Consider the following 26,548-nt stretch of genomic DNA (forward strand, 5'->3'; position numbering starts at 1 on the left):
ACTGAGCTGGGTGCTTTCCCAAGAACCACAGCTGTGACTACTCTTTGCTCATGGCTGACTATTTGATTTGGATTTGAAGTGAGTCTTTGGAGAGCCTGGCTTATGCAAGTCTTTCAAAGGAGGGAACTGAACTTAGAATAGAGAAAACACAGGCATCAGGGGGAAACAGTCAACAAGAGATTTTACGAAGTTTGAGATGCAAACAAATAGAGGGCAGTCAACACCCGTTTATGGTGGACATCTGTGGATCCAGAAGATGAATACATATTTAAGAATATTTAATGTTCTATAACTTTCTCTATAGTTGATTAGAGATTTTTAAAAAGCATTGTTCATTTGACAGACAGACTGCGCCAAACATAAAGCATTAGGATGTAATGATGGACAAGACAGATATACAATTCACTTTCTAGGGTTTGGGAATTTAAATATCAATAATTCATGCTCCTGGTTTCTCATTTATAAAATAGAGCCATCTACATATATCTCCATTTAGCAACGAAATATTATTTTTCATTTCATGCACCCATTTCAGAAATATGTAATAAATGCCTACTGTGTTAGCTGCCCTCTGCTAGTAGTTGCTGGCTCTATGCAACATCACCATCAGGAACTCAGAACAGGGAGAGTAGGCAACAGCAGTATGATTTACAATGAAGTGCAGTGCCTTGCTGCTATGAAATATGCCCAAGGAAATCAGGGTCACACAGAGGAAGACTTTTTCTGATGGGGAATGGTAAGTCTTGGAAAGAATGACAAGAATGGAAACAGTTGGTGGTGGTCACAACACATAAGCCAAAAACTTTGGAGGCAGAGAAATTAGAAATGGTTTATGGGGTACAACATCTCGGACTTGTGAGCTGGCATGATGTATTCAGGATATGACTAGGTTATACAAGATATTTATTCATTTTTCTATTCCACCGGCATTTATTGCATATCAAGCATGCTCAGCATTGTACTGAATGCTGAAATGGAATGGGAATCAACAGAAATGCAGACACTGAATATTAAGTGCTCAAGACCTCTTGATAGAACCACATAAAAGACAAATATTCACTCATGAATATGTAGGTGCAAGTAGTCACAGTCTATGAAAAAAATTAAATGATCTGTATTAGTAATAGTTTATCACTACAACAAATGTTTGAGATAATCAGATTATGAGAATGTATTTAATTGGCTCATAGTTTTGAAAGATTTGGCCTATGATTAAGTGGCCATATTAGTTTGTGCAAACAAGCATATAATGGCAAGAGCACATGATTTTGTTACCAGGAAGCATGAGAGAAGAATAAGGTGCCATAATCCCATCAAGAATTGAATCCCCATGACCTAAAGATCTAGACTCTTCTTAATGTCTACATCATCTCCCAGTAGGACTACAAACTTGGAAACTAAGATTGTAGCCTATAGACCTCTAGGGTACATTTAAGATCAAAGTATAGAATCACTCCAATCCGCTTTTATGGAAAAGACAACTTTGAATCTATGTACAAATTATCCACAAAAGAAGAGTAGGAAGGGATGATTGTTGGGATTTTCAGCATCATGTCACTAACCACAGAGCCATGATGAAAGGCCACAGTCAGGCTGGGTTAGAAGCCAAGCTTGAGAAAAAATAAGCTTGTAGGCCATTACACACCGAAACCAAATCTTACTGCTTTGATCACACCAAACATCACTGACTAACTTTCTATGCCTTATGCTATCTGTCCTGGACTTAGACCCACAGTTCAATGGATCTCTAAAATATTTTATCAATCATTTATTTTTTAGTACTGTTTGTACCTATTCTCATGGTTACTGAAAGACTCATCACACACACACACACACACACAATGACACAGTGATTGGTCATGGAGATAAATATACTCCAAGGTAGGCTAAAAACACTACCAATTATGGCATCGATCAGGTCATAATTGATAGGGTTCTGAGTTTCCAGATTTTCCAAAGGTTTTGTTCTCTGATAATTTTTCCTTATTTACAACCACAAAAGATACAGAGTGACCACAACATTAGTGACATAAAGATCATATCCTGTTTATTTCTTTCAATCACTTTTGGGCAGAGGCTCAGTATAGGGTCATTAAAACATTCATTCTATGAATTATACCTGGAATAATTAGTAGTACCTTCATGAAAAGGAATGTCTAACAAAAGTTAAAAAAAAAACTTTTACAGCACATTGCATATTGATAAGCTAACAAGGAATGTAGACTATCTCTGGTATCAAAAAGTTACAAGTATCGAGTAATCACTGGACCTAGATGTTGGGACAAAAAATATCAGTGTCACAGGTCTGAGCTAACCTGTCTTTCTCAGAAAACCTCTTAAGAATCTCTTCAGCTAGTAGCAACAGTGTCAGGTAAAGATGTTGGTATTTCTCTGCAGCCTGGCTCAAGCTAGTTCATAATGAACACCAGGATTAAATAGGTAGAAAGAAAACTTGTCTCTTTTTCACTTATTTAACTGAAAATGACATTGGATCACCCTAGCATATTTAAAAGTAAAGCACAAGAAACTTATTTTGGTCATCCAAACAACAAAGAGTTACATGGTACACACAAACATCACCAAGAAAGACATTTGTGTTAGGCTTTGGGGATTCTCTAAATGAGAAACCCTATACAAAAGAAAAATTTGTAAAGCTTCACCAGAGAAAATCTTTTTTCTGAGGGATGTAGAGTGCATAGGAGAGCATGTTCCCTGCCACCATAGATAGGAGCAGAAACAGGATAGTTATCACAACCAGGCCATCTTCCTACTCCCAAGAAGCTGGATGACTCACTATGTTTGCTTCATTTTCACCTGTAGTCATCACACACACACACACACACACACACACACACACACACACTGACACATAGTGATTTGTCATGGAGATAAATACACTCCAAGGTAGGATAACAACACTACCAATTATGGCATCGATCAGGTCATAATTGGTAGGGTTCTGAGTTTCCAGATTTTCCATTTCAATTCCATTCAAATGCATTTCGATTGTGTAATAGCACACTAGGACTTCTTGCTTATGGCCACCTGTAACTTTTTATCTATTGATCAAGCTGCCCCTGATCTTCTCTTCCTCCTGATGTTCCCCAGGCCATAAGCATCCTACTTTTAATGTCCTGTGGAATTAACTCATGGATGAGATTATGAGCGAGATCACGTAAGACTTGGTTATCCTATTTGTAATGTGGTACTAAAATTTTGCTCAGAAGGAAAATGTGAACTGTTAACTCATAAATGGCACCTAATGTCATGTTCTGATCTTCAGTTGTAAACACACACACATGCACACACACAAGCACACACTTCACATTTGTTGGAACACATTTGCTTGTCTTCAGATGCACAGGCATATACATTCAAGTGAAATGAAAATTACTTTGCATGTTGCACATTTCCTGAGGTCATATATTTCTTAAAAAGAGATCCTTTGATTGGAATCTAGGCCACCTGACTTTAGAAGGAAAGTATCCTACGTGGTAGTGACCCTGCAGTTCTTAGACTAGCTCGAGAAAAGCAGAATGTGGAGATCCCTAATGGTGCTTGCCTCTTGAAGGAATTCTGTTTTATGACTCAACATGGGTTGTTTCAGGTGTCAATTATTGTCACTAATATTCCTCTTACTAATAAAAGTTCTAGCCAGAGAAATTGGGGGGGGAGAAAATAAAGATATTCACATTAAAAATGAGAATTCAGCAAAATTATTTCTCACTTTTGGCAAATCATGTGACTTTATATTTATGAAACCTAAAAATTCCACCAAAACTTTTGTTAGGAAAGCTGAGGATACATATCAAATGTAAAAATCAGTTGCACTTGTGTACAATAACAATGAAACAACGGTATAAATGGAAAACAATCCTATTTAGTCTACTACTCAGAAAAACAAAATGCTGAGGTTTCCTTACTAAAGAAGTGAAGACTTTTCAGGGATGGAGAGATGGCTCAGCGTTTAAGACTGCTTGCTGAGCCAGGCAATTACATGCCTGTAATCCCAGCACTCTGAGAGGCAAAGGCAGACTGATCACTGTGAGTTCAAGACAAGTCTGGTTTACAAACTGTCTACAACAGCTAAGGATACACAGAGAAATACTGTCTTGAAAAGCAAAACAATCAAATAACAAAACCAACCAACCAATCAACCAACAACAACAACCAAAATCAAAAGAGTGCTTGCTATTTTTCCAGAGAACTCAGGTAGCTAAGATCCCAGGATCCATCTCAGACAGTTCACAGCTGCTTGCAATTCTAGCTTCAAGGTATCTGGACTCTTCTTCTGACCTCAATGGGTACCCACACACATGTGCACACATTCACAAAGATACACATACATGCATATAAATAAAAACAAAATAAATCTGAAAAAATAGATTTAATATACAGAAAACTACAAAGTATCAGTGAAAAACTATTTTGAATGCAAAAACAAATAAAAATATATCCATTCTTCATTTATAATTGAAGAATCTTAGCACAATAGACTCCATTTTGCTACTAGCCTCCATCTTGTAATTGACATAGCTCTCACATCCAGAACCTGAAAAACGTGTCTATACTTGCAGGAAACTATAACATTCCAGAAGACACAGTGTGCCCACACTGAAACCAGTCAATCAGGATACAGGTTAAAATGACTGTTTTCCTTGTGGTTGCCAAAATAGTAACTCCAACTTGCCTATAGCCAACCACTATATAACAAGGCTGATCTTGCTAAATCTCACCCAATCGTGTAATTGCTAAGTCTGGAAGCCCCTTCCCCTTGCTAAAAACCCTATAAAATCAGCTTCTTTCTAGGCTAGGTGCTCCTGGTTTCTGACTGCTATGTCAGTTCATGCTGGTAGACTGAGCTTAAGCCTGAAATAAAGGTTTTTTTGCTTTTACAGATGATTTCTGACTCCTTTTGGAGTCTTGTGAACTGGGTACAACATAATTAAAAGATGAGGCTACTAATCTTTACCAAGTGATGGTAGAATATACCAGAAATAATTTTCTCTCTAGTTTGCTATGTATTTCCAGCCTGTTTTATAAGACTTTCCCTGGAAAGCCTTGAACAAATATCTTCTGACCCTAGATACAACAGATAAAAGTAATATTTCCTCCAAAGTCCCTTTGCCAAACCAATGAGTTCTCTGGGTTTACTGAAGGTGTATCAACAATGGGTCACACACAAGACTATGGAGATTTCAAATTTAGCTGCATTAGTGAAATGTCCACCTAGAACAGTTGAGAACTCACTGAATACATATTTTTGTAGTTCTCTGTAAGATTCATAAGCAGACAGACAGGTTTGGGAATCTTCTCTAAGCAGTCACCTGGCTGAAAATTCTCTTATTCCTTATCAGTTATTTGCTTCTTACGTAGCACTGAAGAGGGACATAGTAAATCTGACTAGTCTCAGAAACTTCCTAAGATTTAGGAGATAATTACTTCTTGAGTATCAGGAAACTCAGTCTGTTGTCCTGCAGGGAACATTTCCTCTCTAAGGAACTCTGAACAGGACACTGTAACGAAGTGATTACAATGTCTCAGCCTACTAAATACTGTGTTGTTGGTGTAAGGCTTTTGTGGAATGTATACAATTTACCCTTGTTCATTCACATGCTGTTTTCTCTACCCCACTATTTAGTTTCAATCTGGACATTGCATTGTAATGCTTATTGTAAGCATCATGTGTCTTAAGTTTGTAAGACACATGGTAAACATGCTACCATTTGTTCTCTGCAGTGCCAATAAAACCACCAGCCAATGCTGAGCAATGGAGAGAATAGTGTGGGACATACTGGTCTGGAGGGGAGGAGAAAGAAGTGAGTGAGAGGAGAGTTGGAGAGAGATATCTGAGAGGAGAGGAGCTGGAAACACCAGGAGTGATGAACCAACCAGACCTAAGATATGACTAAAAAACAAGTATAAACGTGGGAAATCTGAAAGGGAGGAAGCCATGAGGGTTTGGAGGTTTTGGATAAAGAAATAATTGCCCAGCATTGTGCTCTAGGTTAATTAAATAAATTCTAGTCTGTGTGTGGTGATTTGGGTTTACAGCTAAGGTTTAGGCATAACATCTGTTTAACTAAAAGATAAAGCAACAGTAAATAGTAATAATCAACAACATTGTGAAGTTTTTTTGATATGTTTATTTGTAAACTCAACCTCTCCAGTTTCCATTAGCTTTGTAAATTTTTTTCTTACTCTTCAAATGAATCATGTTCCACTAATTTCATCTAGACTAAGTACCCATTGCTTTCCCACAAAAAGCTAATGATACCCACATTGACAGTCATTCTGCCTTGTAATCACTGGACAACATTTTCTACTCACTCAATGAAAGGAAGCAATTTCAACATCTAGATAAACATAAAGGATAAATTCTATAAAGTCACCTTATCTACAAAAACAACAAAAACACCAATGACCACAATATAACAATTCTAAACTTTAAAGTGTGTTTTTAGTGTCATAAACACATTTTAGGCTCTAGTCAGAATTAAGAATTAATATTCTCATATGACCAGAGACAGGTGGACTCTGGGGATAAAATGTCACTTTGTAAATTGAAGTTGAAAACTGCAGTGGGTTGTAGAATCTTTAATTATCTGATGTTCCTGAATTGCCCAGATTCTTAGATGTACAGACTTTCTTTCTTTGTCTTTTTTTGTTTCTTCCTCCTGCTGTTATCCTGACTATTCATGACCTTTTGTTGAGAAGAATTTATCTTTTGGCCATTCAAAAACACCTCTAAAATTGTAAAGAGGAGAGGCTGATTTTCCAATGTCCTCATGATTCAAGTCCCTCTGAAGGGGTACACTGGATTTATAATAACTCTGATGACAGCGGAGGCAAAGCAGACCCCAAATGTCAGTCACTTCCTTATAGTCTTTTACATAATGACCTTCCCCATGACAAGCATTCTGATCATTCAAGCACCTATAAGCACCTCATTGAGGAAAACACTCTCCTTTAGAACCCTTCAAAGAAGAAACTGGCAAAACTGAATTTGAGTTCTGTCCTTAGGAAAGACTGCTCTCTGCTCCTATTCACTTATTAGAGGGTAAATCCTAATAATACATTTGACTTGTAAACATATTTCTACAAAAGAATGCAAACAGACACACTCCCCCTCCATAAGGAGGTACTCAGGTTTGGTGAGAGGGCAGGGGTAGGGATGTGAGGATGGTGGGTCCAGAGGACTATGTTTGCTTAGATTCAGCATTCCCTTAGCTCAGGCTCCCTTCATGGTGGTCCTCTGATCCTAGCTCACCTGGAGAAAGTGGAGAGGAAATTGTTGTCAGGCTTGCTGCCACAGAGGTTGCAGCAGGATGACACAGCACTTTAAGGACTCCAGAGAAACAAAGAGTGAAAGTGTGCTTCCTCCTGGAGTAGAGGTGACAGGCATGAATTATCTCTTTAAAACATTCTCTAGTAGCATAGAGGAAACTCCTCCTCCTGGTTTCTTTTCCCCAGGCCAATTCTCTTTTCTGTTCTTCTGGAAAATACCTCTTTTACCCGTTGTATCAAGGGACTACATATTATCAAAGTTCAGAGGTCACAGGGTGTCACCCTTCCTTTCTCTCAGCAGGCTGTGACTGTCTGGAGCAGACCATTCTTGTCCTGCCCGGACTTACCAGGTTCTCCTCAGGCACACTCCTGATCCTTTCACTTAATAACATTGTGTCCCAACCTTTTCTCATCATTAAAGTGAACCCAGCCCTTTACTCTCTATTGTACAAATAATAACTTTGTTATACATTCTCTTTTGTCTTCTGCCTGTTCTTACTTTGTGCCAAAAAATATAAACACTGGAGAAGGCCCACAACAATAATGAGGTCACACAGGCTTTCTGTCTTCCAAATTTACAGTTTAGTATGGCAACAGCAAATTAATTACATTGTATAGGACAAGTGGTGGAGGTGAAGAGAAGAGCTGTGGGGATGACAGAAAGGGCTCCGAGCTTCCCATGTCTGGATTGAAATGTCCTCCCAGATATAGTAAAGATAAAATGAGCAAGTAAAGGTCAATTAGGTGTGTCAGATAAGAAAACAAGCCAAGAAAACAAGCTTTATTATTTCCATTTTTTTTTTTGTCAGTTGTAGAACTGATTCATCTATATTGTGGAGTGTTGGGATAATAAAAGACAAAAAACAAGTGAAGAAATTATCTTGGATTCTACCATCCAAATATCATAAACCATTATAATGATGGTACTTTTTTTCTAATGATGGGTGTGCACTGGGATAGATGACCTGACGGTAATCTAAAGATGAGCTAGACTATAAATGTCTCAGGATATTTGCTGCATATACACTTTTCAATTTTGTGCTTTTTTAAACTTATAATTGTACATTGGCTTTGTCTCACTCCATTAAAGCTTTCAAAAACATTTTCATGGCTCATTTGGTTTTTCTACACGAGTCCCTTTTGGTTTCTCTCACTCCTGTGGTCACCCAATAATCCGTCTTGTTCATGCCTCCAAACCAGAATTGCCTTCTTAACACTCTCCTGGAAGAGGTGGGGCATGTCCTGCAAACATTCTGCATCATTTGTGTGAGGTTGGAATTAGTGACTGCCCCCAGATGGTGAAATGCAGATTCCAAAGACATGGCACTGTCTTTAGAAATGACATTCGCAAGTGATTAGTAAATGTTCCTGGCTGATTTATTGATCGATGTTCCCTTAACACATAAACAAATGTCAAAAGCTAACATGAGTTGGATGAATCCACTCCCCGCCTTATTGACTCCTTTCATTGGGCAACACATAAGTACCTCACACTGTGAGCTATTGATTTTGTCAGTCGTCATTTGTCCTAAAATTTCCCTTTATTTGGGTGAAAGTAAGGGTTAGGACACCTTGTGCTAGCTATTTGATGTGCTTCCTTTCTTGTTGAAAAAGCTTCTGTAGTAGCTGGTATTCCACAAATCCATGCATCAAAGTTACAATTACATGTCTGTGCCCATATCTCATTATTCTTCTCACCATTTATCATAACTACAGGTGTCCATGACAGCATGCTGCTCATGCCAGGCGCTATGCCCTGTGTTAGTAGCGGGACTCAACGAAGCTTATTACACTTTCAAAACAACCCTTTCAGGTAAGTGCTGGTTGTATTTCCACTACCACAGTTTTAAATTCAAGACTAGTTGTTACATAGCTGGGCAGATAGAGAAATCAGTATCGATTCCAGAGTAGGTAGTTTTAGAAGAGAAGGAATATGAGAAGTTATATTGGGTGTGTGTGGAGGAGGGCAAGAGGATGATATTGAGAGAAGTAATAATGGAGAAATAGAAAGACTAAAGAAAACCGTTACTTTAGGGAGACTTGAAGTAGCTTACAAAATTCATCCATCTTATTTTTATTAAGGCAGGGCAGCAGGCAAAACCAAAAACAAAAACAAACCAACAAAGGAAACAATAACAAAAGTTTTTGACAACAGAAACTTCTTTGAAAAAGAAGTGTCTCCTTTCCTTTGTGCACTGCGACTTCTCACATGTTGCTGCTTTACAGACAGACAGTGTTTACCTTTGCAGACTCACTTAGTCCTAGAGGCACAGAGCACTCTAAGGGAGAGGGTGGTGTCATGCCAGTACCTTTGGCAGTGGCACTTTGCAGTAGCTCACAAGTCTCCTATAAAAGTCATATTGAAATTTAATTACCATTGTAAATACATAAAAAGGTGAGAGTTTAAAGAGGTGATTAGGTCACGAGGCCCCTCCCCTTTAAGCAAATGAATACTATAATCCTGGATGTAGAACAGTTGTAGCAACAGTTTGAATCTAATCTCCTTCCTTTGTCATATCTCCTCTGCTTTCTACTCGTATTTTGATGCAACATGAGGGCCCATCTCAGATGCTGGATGCATGCTGTCAGGTTTCCCAGATCCCAGAACTGTGAGAAAGCCAACTATTTCCTTAAAATTAGTCCCACTATTCCATTACAACAACAGAAGACAGACTAACATTAACTTCTTAAAGGGGCATTATCAGTTTTATTTTGTCTATTTTTCTGTTTCTCTTCTCTTTCTCTCTATTCACCTTAACTCTAAATTCATCACAGAAAATATACATGTCAGTGTGTGACTTTATAGGAGAATAATAGGAAATTCCCTCCATGATCTCTAGCTCCTGGTCCATAACCTCAAACAGCTTCTTGTAGCTGCGTGTGGGAGGGATCAGTGCCTTGCTTCTGCTGAGTATGTAAATCTAAGAAAGCATCACTTTTATTTTTCAGTATGGTGCAATATGCATTAATGTATCATCCTGTTTTGCTATTGGGTTATTTCCTGAGAATTTTATTGGCTAGATGAATTTAGTGTTTATATTAGAGAAGCATTCATGAAAATAAGGGGCTTTGGGAGTTATAGGTTGTTTTCAGCTAGGAGTCAGCAATGAGCTGGGACCTGTAGGAAACCACTTTTGAGAACCTAAGTGATCTTAGAAATTAAGGCTTCCTATTCAGGAGACATGAATACAGGCTATTTACACCTTAATTGGGGTCTTGTAAGAGATTCAGTAGGAAGAGACCCCAGCTAAGAGACCCATAAACACAGAATATATGACAATGTAAATGTATTCCTTAGAGCAGCTGAGACTGTGGCAACTTCTTATGGGACACAGCCAACTGAAGAGATTTTGAACACAAACCCCCTTCACTTTTTTCCTCCCACTGATTCATTCTAGCAAAAGTAACAGGGTGGTCAAATTGTCAATACAATAAGCCTCTGGTCTTTCGTTTACAGCCTATCTCACTGACATCTGTCCCTATGCCATTTCAAACTCTCAATTTCTACTTCACAGTTTATCTGGAAGCATGAATCTGAATCAATGTGGATCTTTTCCAAATTACACATGGCCAGGCCCTTCCTGGAAGGTATTGACTCAGATTTGAGAGGATAGAAATGAGACCTCAACATGCATTGGAATGAGCTCACAAGTGACTGTGCTGAGATTCCTCCACAGGAAGTCGACCTCCCAGTTTCATCCCCTCTAGGATGCTTTGCTTTCTTTGATGAATGAATAGATTCCTCCTCCAAAGTTCTACTCCATGTGACCCTATTGCCTGCCACAGGCTGACACTGATCAGTAGTCTTTATCTTCATAATTTTAGAAGCATCTTTATGTGGATGACTCATATGACTCTCTTTTTACCTCTTTCATACTTTAAAGCTCTGAAAGTGGACAACGCTGCGACAATCCGGGTGGGTTTTTCTCAGACTTCGGTGGGTAACATGCTGACGCCAGCCTCAACACCACTTCCTGCATATGTCCTCCCTCCTCCTGCACTTTATTACACAATAAAGGCCACTTATTTTCTTTCTGATACTCTTAGTAGAAATCTGGAAAAATAATCTTAAGCCTTAAATCCTTCCGGGAGCTCCTTGTCATTTAAAGAATGAATCTGAAGTCTTTGGTTGCAAAGGACCATCTTCAAACTCTTCTACAGCTTTACGTGTCCTCTGCATCCGGCAGCAGCCACCATTACCTGGTTCAATTCCTCACAGCTCCCTGCACTGACCACCCGGAAATGTTTGCTTGCTTGCTTGCTTGATTTTTTTTTTAATCTGTTGTTGTTGTTGCACATGGCTTTCAATGTTTATTCATGTGTATGGCCCTGTCTCTCCTTTTCAGTATCACTTGGATGAAGCCACAAGCAACTCTCATGTTACCAAAATGTTTTTTGCGTACGTTTTTCATTGGTTCTTATCATATTGATTTTTCTTTTATGTTTATCCTGCTGCTTTTTTCCATTAAAGGATAAATGCAGCATCTGTGACTCTTTTTTTGTTTGTTTATTTGTTTCCTAGGGTGTGTCTCTGATTTTATTCTTCCAGGCTTTGAAGTGCGTTTGGCATATAGAAATTGTACAACTCAGCTGAACATTTGTTGAGCTGACTGACAATAAACACAAGCACCGTGGTTCTCTGAGCTGTGTGCCAGAATGAAATAAATAAGAAATGTTAATTGTGCTAGTTATGTCTCTGCCTCTGTCTCTGTCTCCTCTTCCTGTCTATCTATCTCCTCCTACCACTGGCTGATATTGTGATATTGGTAGCAAAGTCTCTGGCTCTCTCTGAGTCTGCCTCTTTTTGTCTATGTCTCTCTCCAAATTATTTATTTTTATGTATATGAATGTTTTGTCTTCTTGTGTTGTGCCTGGTGCCTGAGTAAATCAGAAGAGGGCCTCAGTTCCCTTGGAATGGTAGTTAGAGGTGGTTGGGAGCTACCCTGTGAATGCTGGAACACAGCTCTGGTTATCTGGAAGAACAGTATACCCTCTTAACAGCTAAGCTTCCTCTCCAGCCCCAGAAAAGGTCTCTTAATAGTTATCAGTGGGAGCAAGTCAAGGCCTAAAATTTTCCCTTTCCTTTATCTTTAATGTAGCTAGTATTTGCAGGAAATAGATGGTATCTTGACTCATTACCCAGATTATCAAAGACTAGGAACCAGGAAAAACAGTATTATGTGGTGATTTTCTCTGCTTTTTATTGTTTGTTTTTCTTCCAGTCTTGAAATAACACTATCACTCAAACTCATAGAAGTTCTAAGCTTGGGAATGAAAGTCACAACCAATAAGTTTTAGAAAAGAGAAGTGTTCTTCCAGACCCCTTTCATAGGATAAAAACGAGACTGTGAGACTATACTGAAAGCAATAAGGTAGAACAAAATTTAAACTTAAAATGATTTTGGGGAAATGATACATATACTTGATTCAGGCAGATGTATTTATGATCGACATCTGTACGACAGACTGCAGATGTATCTGATGAAGTCGGATGTAGAAAGCCAGTAAGGTTATGTATGCCTCCCTAGCCAAAGACTTGAAAAAAATAAAAACACGTGAAAGGTGGAGGCAAACGTACTTGTAAATATGGATGGCGGGTAAGGTGTTGCCAACGTTTAGATAGGGAAAACCCAGCTGTTCTTTGAGTGCCGAATCACACTAGCATCAACAGCAAATGAGCATGCCAGACCACCTAAGGAGATGAAGCGCTTCCAACTTTAAAAAAATTGGGCTATTGCCAAGTCTATAGTACCCAACTACAAGACTGTTAATGCTTTCATGAAAAACTTTAGATCCCTCTTCTATGCTTTTGTATTAATAGATATTGTATAGAGTTGCATTTTCTGCAAAACTTATTTTTTTTCATAAAACTACCATTCTATTGCTGTATGTTAAATTTTTATTTTTATTATTTTCAGACATGATGCTTGTGTCTATTCTCAGACTGATCCAGAAAATATGTATGACAAGAACAGTAAGAAAACTCCCCTGGACCTTGCTCTCATCCTTGTTCTCACTTTGCTGAAGGGAAGAGCTGACAACTTTTTTTTTTTTTTTGTATCCTAAGTAATGCAGCCCATGAATGAGTCATGTGGAAATGTCTCCTGCCACCATCAAGACCCCGATTCTAACCTGGTCATCAGAGGAAAGGGATTGCATTAAGAACTGACCATTTATATGCATAGGAACGATCCACTTTGAATCCGGAAATAATAGGAGACCAATCAAGACCTGACTCCTGCAGTCTCTCTCTCATATCCCCCAGTGATGGAAAGCCTCACAGCCCACTTAGGAAATGCTGGGGGGAGCTGTGCTCTGACTTCAGATTTCTGATAGAAATATGATTCCTTTTCTTCCCTAAGATGATTTGGAATTATGTATAAGTAAAGATATGTTTCTTTGACTTGAACATGAAAATTCATCAGCTTACATTGTGGACACAGATATACCAGTGTCACCTGTCTGTCAAAGTATGGAGTTTTTTGTTAGCATTCCACATGCTGTGTTTATTTAAAAGAAAAGTTTCTAAGCAAAGCAGCCTTCCTACGTGGTAATTGGGTAGAGGGAATATGGAACTAGTGATTTTTAACTATAGTCTCATGCTACAGGAATCTGTGGAGCGAAATATAAGTGCGGATGTGGTATGGCTGGAGTTCTGCCTCCCAGAAACACTGAGGGTCAGCTGTTTTGAGGTGGGGCTCTGGCATTAGTATTTCTCTGAGGTTTTTAAGGTGATTCTAACTATGCAGCAACATGAGCATGGAGGCAGAGACACTACGGGCTTCTAGCCCTGTGAGAAAGCAAGTATAGTTTCTTTTTGTTCAGCTTTTTATTTAAAACTATCACAGATATACAGAAATTTGAGATTATAGAAAATACCATCCATGCATTATTACTATCTCAGAGTGGCATTCGGCGTTTAGTGTAATTAATAAAGAAATATTGAAACATTATTGTTAACCAATGTTAACACTCCATTAGGACTTGCTCAACTTTTGCCTCCCATTCCTCCGGTTTCTGAATCTCATCCAAGACAGTATGTTTGAAGAGATAGTCATGCCTCAGGAGGTTTCTTATTGCGGCACTTCCTTGGTTTCCCTTGGTTTCAGTGACACACTTCAAAGTGTGCTAGTCAGGTCTCATTTTAGTCTCACCTTTGCCTCGTGACTGGACCGGATTAGCGAGTTTTACATAGAGTCCCCAGGAGCAGAACTATTCTTGCTGCATCACAGTGTGCACAGGCCACATGTGCACATGTCCAGTGCTGCTGTTGACCTTGGCCGTCAAGTTAAGGGAGTTTGCCATTGACGTCTCCACTCTAAGCATTTTCTTTCTTTACTTAAACTGTCTGCATTTTATTAAAATAAAAAAAAAAGTGTGCAAAGTTCACTTAAGGATGGGGAGTTACAATGTAGGTAGCTGGTGCACTACAGAGTAAGGGAGTTGTTTGGAATTCTGAAAATGATTTGTCTCTTTGCCTTCCCTTTGACTTAGTATGGACTCATGTGTATTCTTTATGCTTTAACATGCCATCCTGCTTTACAATTTTTCTATTTGTTTCTACTAAACTCCTTCAGTTTTCTCCATGATCCCTTTTCATCCTCTTTTCACTTTGTGTATGCACTTACATACTCACTTTTCAGCATGGAGATAGAAGGCAAGGTCTCCCATCATGCTAGCTGCATCACTGAGCTTCACTCTTACGGCTAACTCCTTATCATTTTCCATCTCATGTTTCTAATTTCTGACACTATTTTACTAAGGCGTTGGTACACTTTCCAGCCCCTGCTTTCAAATCAGACATTTCTCCCTAGGCACCCTGGTTCCATTCAATGGAGAACGGTGTTAAAAATCAAGGTCTTGTCTCCAGATGAACTCCTTGCTGCCAGGGAGTCTTGTCATCTGACATACCCAGGGAATATGTGGTCATACATGCCAACATGTGCATGCTTAGGTATCCATATGCATTTCTATGCACATCAGTCTGTATCTATATTACATTGGATATAAATTCATACTGATGTCTGTGAATTTTGCAATTTAGATCATTCGAGACTTTTCTACTTGCTTATCTATATCCTCTAACAGTGAGAAACCTGGCTCCTACCATCTGCCAACGTTTAACTTTTCAATTACTGTGTACACATACAGACGTACCCGAGTTATTAACCTCTAAGCCCAGGAGACACAGCTTCATCAACTAGAGTACAGTCCTCATGTCTAGTTTCTTTTGCCTTTAGTCTTACAGTCTGTGCTCATTTCCTGCTACTTACATTAGCATCTCCCTCCTGCCTGCTCCCACTTTCTACCCCTTTAGTGATGTTTGCTGAGGATTCTACTAGAGATTGTGTTATGTCACATTCTGCATTCCATTCTGGAAGCCTTGATCTCCTAAGTTTCTGCAGTTTGTATGTGTGAAATCATTCTGGTGTAAAGATGTATATTTTGTGTATTTTGAATGTCACTCTTGTGGGTTATTGTTCGTACTTCAGTGACTCAGCAGTGAAGTAAAACCTCATACATAAATACCTGTACTGTATGTATGGTCTGGTAGAATTCAAGGAGTTAATATGTCCTAGAAATTCAGTCTGAAAAATTATATATGCATATGCATGTATGAATGTATATATGGACATATAGGTATGCATTAGATGGGTGAATAGTATAATATTACTTGGCTGAATGTAACATATAAATGACATAGCCAGGTAATCCTGGGTGGGGGTTGGGGAAAAATAAAGATTTTGTTTTTAAATTAAATCAAAATGCTTTGAACGCTCTAGGACACATTGATGGAGGCACATTTAGCCTTTTGTAGTGTTCTTTATTTTTGGTACACACACACACACACACACACACACACACAAGTGCCTCACTCTTATTGGTCAAAGGGTCATAATGTCACTGATGAATCATATAGGGATCTAAACTGAGGACAGTAAGGAGCATTGCTTTCCTTCTATGCAGCACATATTCTGTAATAGCAAATAAAATTATATATGATATTTCCAATTCAGATATGTATTACAAAGATTTTAAAATATTTCTATAAGTAAATTCTTGTTTATTTTCACTTATTCTCAAAATAAGTGACTTTGTAAGATGATATTAATGAAATTACTTAACTTCCATTACCTTATAGCTTGCATAAAATAATTTTAAAACTAATATTTGTTTTGATTATGGAAGATTATTACGTGTGTTTCAGTCCTGCAGCCTCTGAACTATTAATAGTGCAGAAGATGTGTGCTTGAGAATCTGTGTTTTAAAGTCATTTGAATCCAAATGTCATCATAATCATGTAATCATGTCTTCAGTTTGACATGGAAGTTGGTACATTTATAATGGTTTTACCGTAATGGTTTTACTCAATTTTTTTCTTCATGTTGACATAAAGTTATAAAAATGTTTCTCACACTCTCCCCAGACTTTATTCTTGATTTAATTTTCTTTATAGCAAGTTATGGCTAATATATATCATGTTTATCATTTCATGCAGTGTCTCTCATGCTTTAAGCTATATAAAGCCACCAACAGTTGTCTTTTTTTACCTTGACATCCTCTGGTATATAACATTGTGCTAAGTGCTTTACAAATAATTTTTGATTGAATAAATGAATGACATCATTTGCATAAAATTGACACCTGATAATAATTTAATGAATGATTTCTTTTCCATTAATTTTTATTCCAGTGACTTTTGCTGTCGTTACATTAGAAAAACCCACTAAACATACTCTCTTTGCTTCTTACACACTGTAGTCTTTTCCTTTTTTCCATTTTTTTAAATTTAAGTTTATTTACTTTAGCTCACAAGGGTGGCCCCATCCCCATCTCTCCTTTCTTCCCATTCCTCCTTCCCCATTCTTCTTATTTACCCCTCTCCCCTTCCCTCCAGAAAAGGGCAGGCCCCTCCTACTCCCCCATATCAAGCCTTTCCAGCACATCAAGTCACATCTGGACTGAGCATATTCTCATCCCCTGAGGCCAGGCAAAGCATCCCTGCCAGGGGCAGTGATCCAAAAACAGTCAATAGAGTCCATGTTAGGAACATCCTTCCACTCCACTCACCATGTGCCCTATATGAAGACCAAGCCACCCATTAGCCACATCTGTGCAGGGGGCCTTAGGTCCAGACAGTGCATGCTCCTTAGTTGATGTCTCAGTCTCTGTAATCTCCCATGGGTTACTTGTCTCTGTTGGTCTGCTTGTAGAGTTCCTGTCCCCTAAAGTTCCTTCCATCTTTCCCCATACACTTCCACAAAATCCCCTGGAGCTCCACTCCATGCTTGGCTGCAAGTCCCAGCATCTGTCTCCTTTTGCTGCTGGGTGGAGCCTCCCGGATGACAATCATGTTAAATTCAAATCTGTAAGCATAGCAGAGCATCATTAATAGACACACTGGATTCTTAAACTCTTAAGTGACTTCATTTTTTTGACTTGCATGTTTTGAGTGGTATGTTCTGCACACTCAAGCCATTCTGCTCTCCAGTCGACTGAAGGTCATGAGCTTTTAAAATACCCTTCCTTGGCTTTAGTAATGCTGATTTCTTATGTCCTGGATACACCCCTGTGTTGCATTAAATCTGGAGCGCTTGCTTTCTAGATCCCTGCAGAAGTTCCTCCTCTCCGTGCTTGCTTTGCACAATGAGAGTTCCAACTTGGAGCAGCATCTGCCTTGGTAGTTATCACAGAGTCAATTGAGACTTCATATTGGTAATTTCAAATAAAACGAACTTCTATCTATGTTCTTCTCTTGGAAATATCCTGGTAGCCTCAAATTTTCTTCCATATTTTTCAGAGTCAGTTGTCTGAGATCGAGGTAGATAATTGTCTATACAACAGAAAGTGTAGAGATGTGTGTCATCTTGGAAAGTGTCTAACCAAACTTGACATTCCAATGTGTTGTCAAGGCTGCAGCAGTCGGGATCAGAGGAAGACATAGAAGTTGGCCTCTGTAGTTAGGACAATTTTACAAACATGATTAGAGGGTCTAATCATTAGATCATGGCCTTATAAAAGCCACAGAGCAGGGCAAGTGTCAAAAGACAAAAGAGTGAACCAACATTCACCAGCTATAAATTGTGCACACGGCACTCTACTGAGTGCTAGCTCTGAAACACGTAAGTAGCTTTCAGAGCAATAAATGCCTCTCAGCTCGGAATAAAGGTCAGCATAGGAGAGTCCATGGCTTTTCTCTTCTAAACCATGTTTCTGTTTTAGTTATTCTGTTGTGGTGGTGGTTGCTTTTGTTCCTTTGGACAGGGTCTGGCTATATAACCCTCATTATCCACAAGCTAATCATTTCCATACCCTGTCTACACCCCATACTCCACCCCTCCAGAGAGCTGGGATTACTGACCTGCACCAGCAATCCTGGGGAACCCTTCTTCTTGACCTTGTCTGGGAGTTTCAGATATACGGGTTGATAATGTGATGTCTTTGTTCATTCTGCACTCTGCTTTACTATTGCTTACTTGTACTTTGCTACTAAAATCCTGTGCTATGGGCTGAATGTTTGTGCTGCCTCCAAATCTACAGGTTTAAGGGTAAGCAACACTGTGACCGTGGTGGTACTTTGGGATGTTACAGACAATGAATGGGTGTAAGGACTTCCCGAGTGAGATGTCTGCCTTCCTGAAAAGGTACCTTCCTTTCCCTTGTTCCAAGAACAAACCTAGTAAGAAGACAGCACCTGTGCCCAGGATGCTGACTTAAATCTGCTAGAGCCATAATCGTAAACTTCAAAGCTTCAAGAATGCCAGAACAATTTCCTTTTCTTTGTACCTGGCTTAGTTTATTATGCTTGGTTCTTACTGCCAAAACAAGCTGGGGTCATCATGTAGTTTCTAAGACTATATGGAGCTAGAGAGATGACTTAGCAATTAAGGGTGCACACTGTTGCAGAGGTGCTGAGTTTCATTCCCAGCACCTTCACCCTCACTGGGAAGCTCACAACCCCTCTAACAGCAGGAGATCTAGCTCTCTCTTTTGGCTGCCATGGGCCACCGCACTCACGTGCAAGCCCTCAACACACAAACACATGCGCACACATAATTTAGAAAATAAGAATGATCTTTAAAACAGATTCATTTCAATTTGTTATACATTTTATTATTTCATGAATCATTTCCCTTACCAAATAATATAACTATTAAAGATTAATTAAAATTTTATGAAGTATTAATTGTATTCTATGTCACAAGTAGCCTTTGTCCCTACTTTACTTGTACAAGGCTTAGCATCCTTAGCTCAATTTCAGACTATTTGAATGACATATTGGGGTTTTTATATCCTGTCTGCCTTTATTATGATCTTAGGTCACCCAGATGGTCTGAGCCGAAAATGGTCTCTGCCTCTTTATATTTGCCTGGCATTCCTGTTATTGCTAAGAACTTCTTTATTCTCAGATGAGTCTGTGAAGCAGCTTGAAGTTCATCTTGGGTAACATGTAGCCTTTGTGGTTACAGAGACTGGAATTAGGTCTTCCATTCTCTGCCAAGCTTAAAGAGCCATCCCCCCATTCCACAATACTCCCTTGATTCTTCCTTTACTTTTCACCTAAGCCTTCTAGTATACAGAAAGAATAACAAGGCAAAGAAAAGAAGGAGAAGCAGAAATCAGAACTCATTTTTTTTTTACAGTCCCAGCCATGTGAGATAAATCTGTGCATTTTATAATTCTGAGCACATTCAATACATTAAGACTACTTTTTTTATAATCCTTATTTATAGGTAACTAAAATATGTAAAGAGAATGTGCAAATTTACAAGATAATGCATGGTCAAAACTCAGTTGTGTCAGATAGCACAGTGTGTTTCTCCCAGTCCAAATCCTTTAACAGAGGAAAACCTACCAGAATTTTAAAGATATGATATGCAGGGTTGATAATCCCTCTTAAACTGACAAAAAACTCAATCATTTTGTGATTCAAATAGCTGCAAAATATATATATGTTTCTGATTTGAGCTGTACTTAAGGTATAAAAAGACTATTTTCAAAGAGCCATTTAGTGTTCAAGAGCCTCCCAAATAGGATCAGGTGACTCATGGTGGCTGAGAAGATCTATTCCTTGTTTCAGCCTTAAATGTGCTGAAATGATATCCAATTCATAATGCTACTATTGATATGCCCAGAGGGTAGAATCCTGTGACTACTTAATCTCTTGTTCCGTGAGAGGCAAAGACTGCATAATTTTTCATTGTATGAGGACACCATCATTCATATGAATCTCTCTCACTCTTTCTTTCTCTCCCTTGCTCCCTCTTCTAGATATTTAGGTTGTTTCTTTGCTTATATGAAAATCCACTTGATTATTATTTTCAACTCCAATTTTATTTATATTTTACTTTTAAATGGGATATTTTATTGTTTTTAATCTGAGGTATGAGTGTATATTAGAGCTTTTTTTAAAATTCACTTGATATGTTCCTGCATCATTCCTTTTCTTCAGTGAATTAAAAGTTCAGTGAAAGTCAGGATCTTGGTTGGCCTCTTCCATGTTGTGTTTCTAGGTTCCAGAGCAGTGTCTTACACAAATCTGAGCAACCTTGAACGATAAAGTTCTTCTATAGTGCGTCTTGAATATATCAATTAACTTTCTTTAGAAAGAACAATTTAGAAGGGCTGCAGATTTGAGGTAGGGGTGCTTGTTTTAAAGGCCAGATTCCTGAGTTTAGGATATGAGGTTTTCAGATGTCATTCAGATCATACATGGAATGTGAGCATCTGAATATTCATCTTCTCAGCATTAATATTCACCTAAGCACTAGAAAGACAGAGATATTCAACACTCTTACTTTGGACTGCCTGGGTTGCACTGTAAGGTATTCCAGAGGAAAAAATGAAAAGCAAAAGGAATGAATACACATTTGTTTGGACACAGTTGTGGTTTACATGTGAAATAGTAGTCACAGTTTCATCTGGCCAACGTTTTAGTCCCCAGCTAGGGTGTTTTCAGGATGTTCTGGAAAGTTTCAGACTCAGGCCTGCTGGAGGAAATAAGCCAGTAAAGGTGAATCCTTGGAGGGAGGTACTGTCCTGCCTCCTTTTCGTCTTGTTTGCATCTTCCTGTCGACTGTGAACTAAGCAGTCTACTCAGTCGCTTGCTTCCACCCCTGTGGAGTTTGCCCTCAAGCTGGGGCCAGAAACAAGAAGGCATGTGATGCTAGACTGATCCCTCTAAAACTATGAGCCAAAATAAATTGTTCCTCTGTAAGCTGCTCATCTGGTGTTTTAGTGACAGGAGAGCAAAGTAACTGACACAGCAGTGAGATAGATAGTACTATTCCATGGGTTCAGTTTAGAATACAGGACTGGATTAACAGAAGAAAGGAAGCCAAGTGCCTGCACTCATCTGTCTCCTTTCTGATCCAAGATGCAATAGTTACATGATAATAAAAACATTCAAGAACATACATGGGATAATTAAATGTACAAATAAAGTTGATTGCGAAGTGCGATGACAGAGCACGGCGTAAATGCTACCGAGTCTGAAACAAAGGATACGCATCTAAAACAAACACTAAAAATGGATGTCTTGTGGGAAACTCTGCTACGCTATGTTATACTTCATAGCAAACGCTATGTTATCCTTCATAGCAAGCAGTTCACAAAGGTTTCCTCATCAGCCATGCTCTCAGATGAAGCACAACCTCAGCTCTTGAAGATTGTCGGTGTTTTCTGCTTTACCCCAAAGAATCAAAAGTTTCAATGTCTCATAATTTAAAAATCAAATAAAATATTTAAAGTATATTAATTCCTTTAAATTGACTCCTTTTCTTTTTCCCTGTTACTTTACCAGTTTGTTAATTTTTTTTGCTCGGCATACAAAACAGTAGGCTACACTATGATATTTTCATTTATATGATGCATATATGCACATGTAAATATATGTATTTACACTTGGACTTTGCTCGTATTCACTCACACTACCTCCCATCCCACTTCTCCACCCCTGCTAGCGTCTGTAAATTTAGATAAAGTTAAACTAAATCTTTCAAAATTTATCATGAACATGCTAGTATCAGTATGTTTAGCCTTCCTTTATTTCCTGTTTAAGTAGATTAAATAAATGTCAGGTTTTAAACCTATCTTATTTTAAATGTGACTAATGTACACAAATTATACATGTTATTAGGGTTTAGCATCATATTTTACCATGGCCTATAGCATGCTGTAATCAAACCAGCAGTGTTTTATCCATGCAGCCTTTCCCGGTCACGCAAGGAACCCTTCATGAAGGTCTCAAACACAAGTTAGAACATTCAGACTTTATCTTTCTGTGTCTGGCTTAGTTCACTTAACACACTGGGTTCTATTTATTTTGCTAAAGTGACAGGATTTAATTCTTCTTTATGGTGAAATAGCATTCATCTGATGATTTTCACTCTACTTGAATCCATAGTTTAGCTACTGTGAATAAGGCTGAAATAAATTTAGACAGCAGGTATTTCTTTGGTATGTTGACTTTATTTTCATTTTCATAAAAATGTGCACCTGAAGCTGAGATAGCTGTGTTATAAGGCAGCTCTGTTTTGTAGTTATATTAACTTACTTCCCACTGAGAATCTATGCATATTTCTGATGGTTAAGATGATGTTGGGCAATTTGTTTTTTGCTTTCTTCTGTCTTATATACTTGAAAATATGTGAAAGACCATTTGTTAAAACAAAAGATCACACCTAATAAAAATAAACATATACAATCAAATGAAAATCTATGAATATAAAATAAAGAAATTTATCAATGGAATCACCAAATAACGGGGAAGAAAAGCCCTAACTAGACATCTCTCCACTAAAGGAAACCTCAGTGCCAGAACTGGGTTACATATATTTAAGTTGTTGGCCAAACAGGCCCCATAGAAACCCCCGAAAGCCCAGGCTATTACCAACTTTAATGGTTGCTCTTTCAAAGCTGAGGGTAAGGTTATATTGCTGAAAAGAACACCTATATAATTCAGTGAATTCAGAATGCCTATCTAGAGTTTTCCGTCTTACTGACTAGTACCTGAAAGGCATTCTGCACATTTCCAGAAGAGAAAAGTAGACACTAACTTAGCTACAAATCTTTTGATCTACAATGGTGAACTACCTGCATGATACATTGGTGCAAGAGTGGCATAAAAGCTATGGAGGTAACCAATCACTATCTGATTGGATTTCCGGCCCACCCCCCAAGATTGAATCCATGCCTGGAACTGCTCTGATGTCCAAGAACAGAAGACTAAATAGGCCATAGACATAGCAATAAAATTTCTCCTAATGACATTCTGCTATACTCACAGATGAGTGCCTTGCTCACCCATCATTAGAGAAGCTTCCTCATGCAATAGATAAAAACAAATACAGAGACCCACAGCTGGACCGTGTGGACAACGTGCATATAAACTCAGATAGACGGTGGCAGCATGATCCAGTCCTGCACAGGTCTAAGCCAGGTGAAGTCCCAATGCTAAGAAGGACACAATTCCCCATCCTTACCCCAGAAGCTATCTCCAATTGACAGGCACTCACAAAGGAAAACAGTAGTTTTTTCAATGGAGTGTTGGTGGGCATACAAACCACACTTAAGAAAATCCCCATGCCCAGCAATGGGGATTCTTTTTTTGCCCAACAAAAGAGAAAGTCAATGTCAGTTTTGGAAGGATGTTGTCTCCTGATGCTTTGTCGAGGTACTAAAAAAAAAAAAGAAACACTGCTGTTTGTTTTCTTATATATTGTGGTTTCCAATTTTGTGTTTTTGTGGAATTTCTGGGTGTGTGTGTATGTGTATATGTGTGTATATGTGTGTGTGCATGTGCTCATGCATCTGTATGTACATATCTGTGTTTCTTGTGTTTTGTTTGTTCTTGTTTTTGATTTACAGTGTGTTTATTTGTTTCGTTCTATTCGGTTTGCTTGTTTGTCTCTAGTTTCCTGCTACTTCCTAATGAGAGAGAGCGAGAAAGGTTGTGGATTTGGGTAAGTGGGCAGGTAGAGAGGAGCTGGGAGGAACTGGGGGAGAGAGGAAGTTATGATCAGAATATACCGTATGAAAAACAACTGTTTTCAATTTAAGAAGGGGGGAGGTTGAAGACTTGATTCTTCATCAATTTCAGTGTTGTAAAACAAAAGTGAGGAAATGAAACGTGCACACTATGCAAACGTGAGTACCTTTGTTCATTTCAGAGAGGACCTTATATCGGTATAAATCTCAGCATTCAGTTTCCAGCTGCATTATTTCAGACGTTCTTTCTCTCCTATCCCAGCCCTCTGGGACTGCACATGTAGCATTTACCAAGAGTTTGACATGCTCCTGTGATGGTGCTAAGAGAGATCTTAAATATACATGGTATTGTCACTGCTTTCCTTTCCTCGCTTGTGTGGTCTTCACGAATCTTAGATACTTCATTGCCTAATTTTAAATTTTATTTCTTAAAGATGACATTTTCAGCCCTTTATTCTCACATTGTTGAGAAACAAACAAACAAAAAAAACCTTAATTTACAAAATAAATCTTCATTCTCTTCAGAATGGTCATATTTTTTGTTGAAAAGATAAAGTATAATCTAAATGTGAGAAAATGTCAGCTACTTAATGTAGCTCTTACATTGTTCTCAATGCTTTTTATGTCTTACACATGTGCTCTTAGCATACCACTTCAGGTTTCCATTTAACCCAAGTGTAGTATTATTTATCCATATTAAAACATGGGAAAACTGATGGTGGGAGCTCTACCAATAAATAAGTTTTTTTTTTTTCATTATTAAGCTATGAATTAAGAAAATCAAGGCCCAGACCTACATGATAACATAATGTTATATGACAACATAAATCTATATTATTTGGCATGAAAATTATACACTACTTTAAAATTTTTAAATTTATTAATGTAGAATTGATTATATAAAAAGATATCACTAAATATATTTTCATGTCAAGTTGTTTCGATATTTACCATTGGTCAATTCTATATCATCCTGTTTGTATTGATTTCTATTTGCATAGAAAGATATCTTCAAGAATATTCTTCAGAATGATGGTAGAGTTTGTTTTTGTATTAATAAGAAATGGAATGATGTAAAAAAATTCCAGTTTTCATAAGTTTCTGCAATTATTTGACATTTTTAAATGGTCAGTACTTTGCTTCAGACTACAGCTGATGATACCTGTGTTTCTGGCTTGTTTATTGTATAACAAACCCAAAATCTTACCATCGTGAACATGGTAAGTAGACATGCTGCTGCTAAGGCATATCACCAGTCCTAAATCCTGCTTTTGAGGAGAAAGTATACAAGCAAAATTATAGACTAGTTATTCATTATTAAATCTCATTAATATTTCCTATGTTTGAATGATTTCATTAACATTCATGTTCTGTCTCAAATGTAGTATTAATTAGTAGTACACTTAATATTGTTCCTCTGCAACATAATGTGGGAAATTTAAAAGTATTTTTCTTTCACTGAATTTTTCAAGAACAGTGATCAAACATATTGAAAATAAAAATGCCAGTCACATACATATCACACATTAATAACCCTTTTATTGCAAACACTGCCTCTTTGCATTCATATAATATGAATGATCAAATCTTTACTAATCGCTTTTCTTGTAACTGTGTGCCTTTATAAGAGACAAGTATACTTGGTCTTTCTTGCAGCCCTTCATCCTTATCAGCAATAAGTGTGTCTGTGAGATTTTCTTCTTGGTTCTGCATTTCTTCTGTTTATTCTGAAGTTTAAACTCATCATCATTAATTCTACAGTCTTAATGTTTCTCTTTATTGCGTTTAATGCAGATTTCTATTCTTTTATTGCAATTTTAATCTCCTTATAATCTTTATCATCCCAACCTATTTTGCTTCTAGCTGCCTCTTAGGCCCCTCCCTTCTTATCTCAACTTATTTTCATATAATCTCATCTTTCATCTCTTTACTTAGAGACTAGTTTTTATATTTTATTGAGATTACAAAGAAGACATTTCCAATTTCTGTTTCCCTTTGTAACTTTTTAAGTGTTTGCTTTCTGAATCTTAATTGCTTTTTAATTCTCCATCAAACATGCAGATTTGATATTAATATCACGCATATGACAGACTGAAGGGCTTTAAACACATCAACATGCAGATTTCCCTGGTTATAAAACTATGTTTGAGCAAGTTCTAGCTATGTCACCATGCTCAGACTTGAACTCACCATCTTCTCATTTCAGGTTCCATTGAGATTATGGATATGTGACACTACACCTGGCCTGACAACATACATTTGTATGTTGCAC

At 38.0% G+C, this 26,548-nt stretch overlaps 1 long non-coding RNA gene across 1 annotated transcript; it reads left to right on the forward strand.

Moving 5' to 3' along the window:
- The first annotated feature begins 8,829 nt into the window (after nucleotides 1-8,829).
- On the forward strand, nucleotides 8,830-16,925 carry LOC132646788 (uncharacterized). Its single transcript, XR_009585041.1, has 2 exons — nucleotides 8,830-9,100; nucleotides 13,206-16,925. It is a non-coding gene; the product is annotated as an uncharacterized LOC132646788 (long non-coding RNA).
- The last annotated feature ends 9,623 nt before the right edge of the window (nucleotides 16,926-26,548 follow it).

The sequence above is a fragment of the Meriones unguiculatus genome, chromosome 12 (assembly GCF_030254825.1).
Source record: "Meriones unguiculatus strain TT.TT164.6M chromosome 12, Bangor_MerUng_6.1, whole genome shotgun sequence".
Taxonomy (NCBI): Eukaryota; Metazoa; Chordata; class Mammalia; order Rodentia; family Muridae; genus Meriones; species Meriones unguiculatus.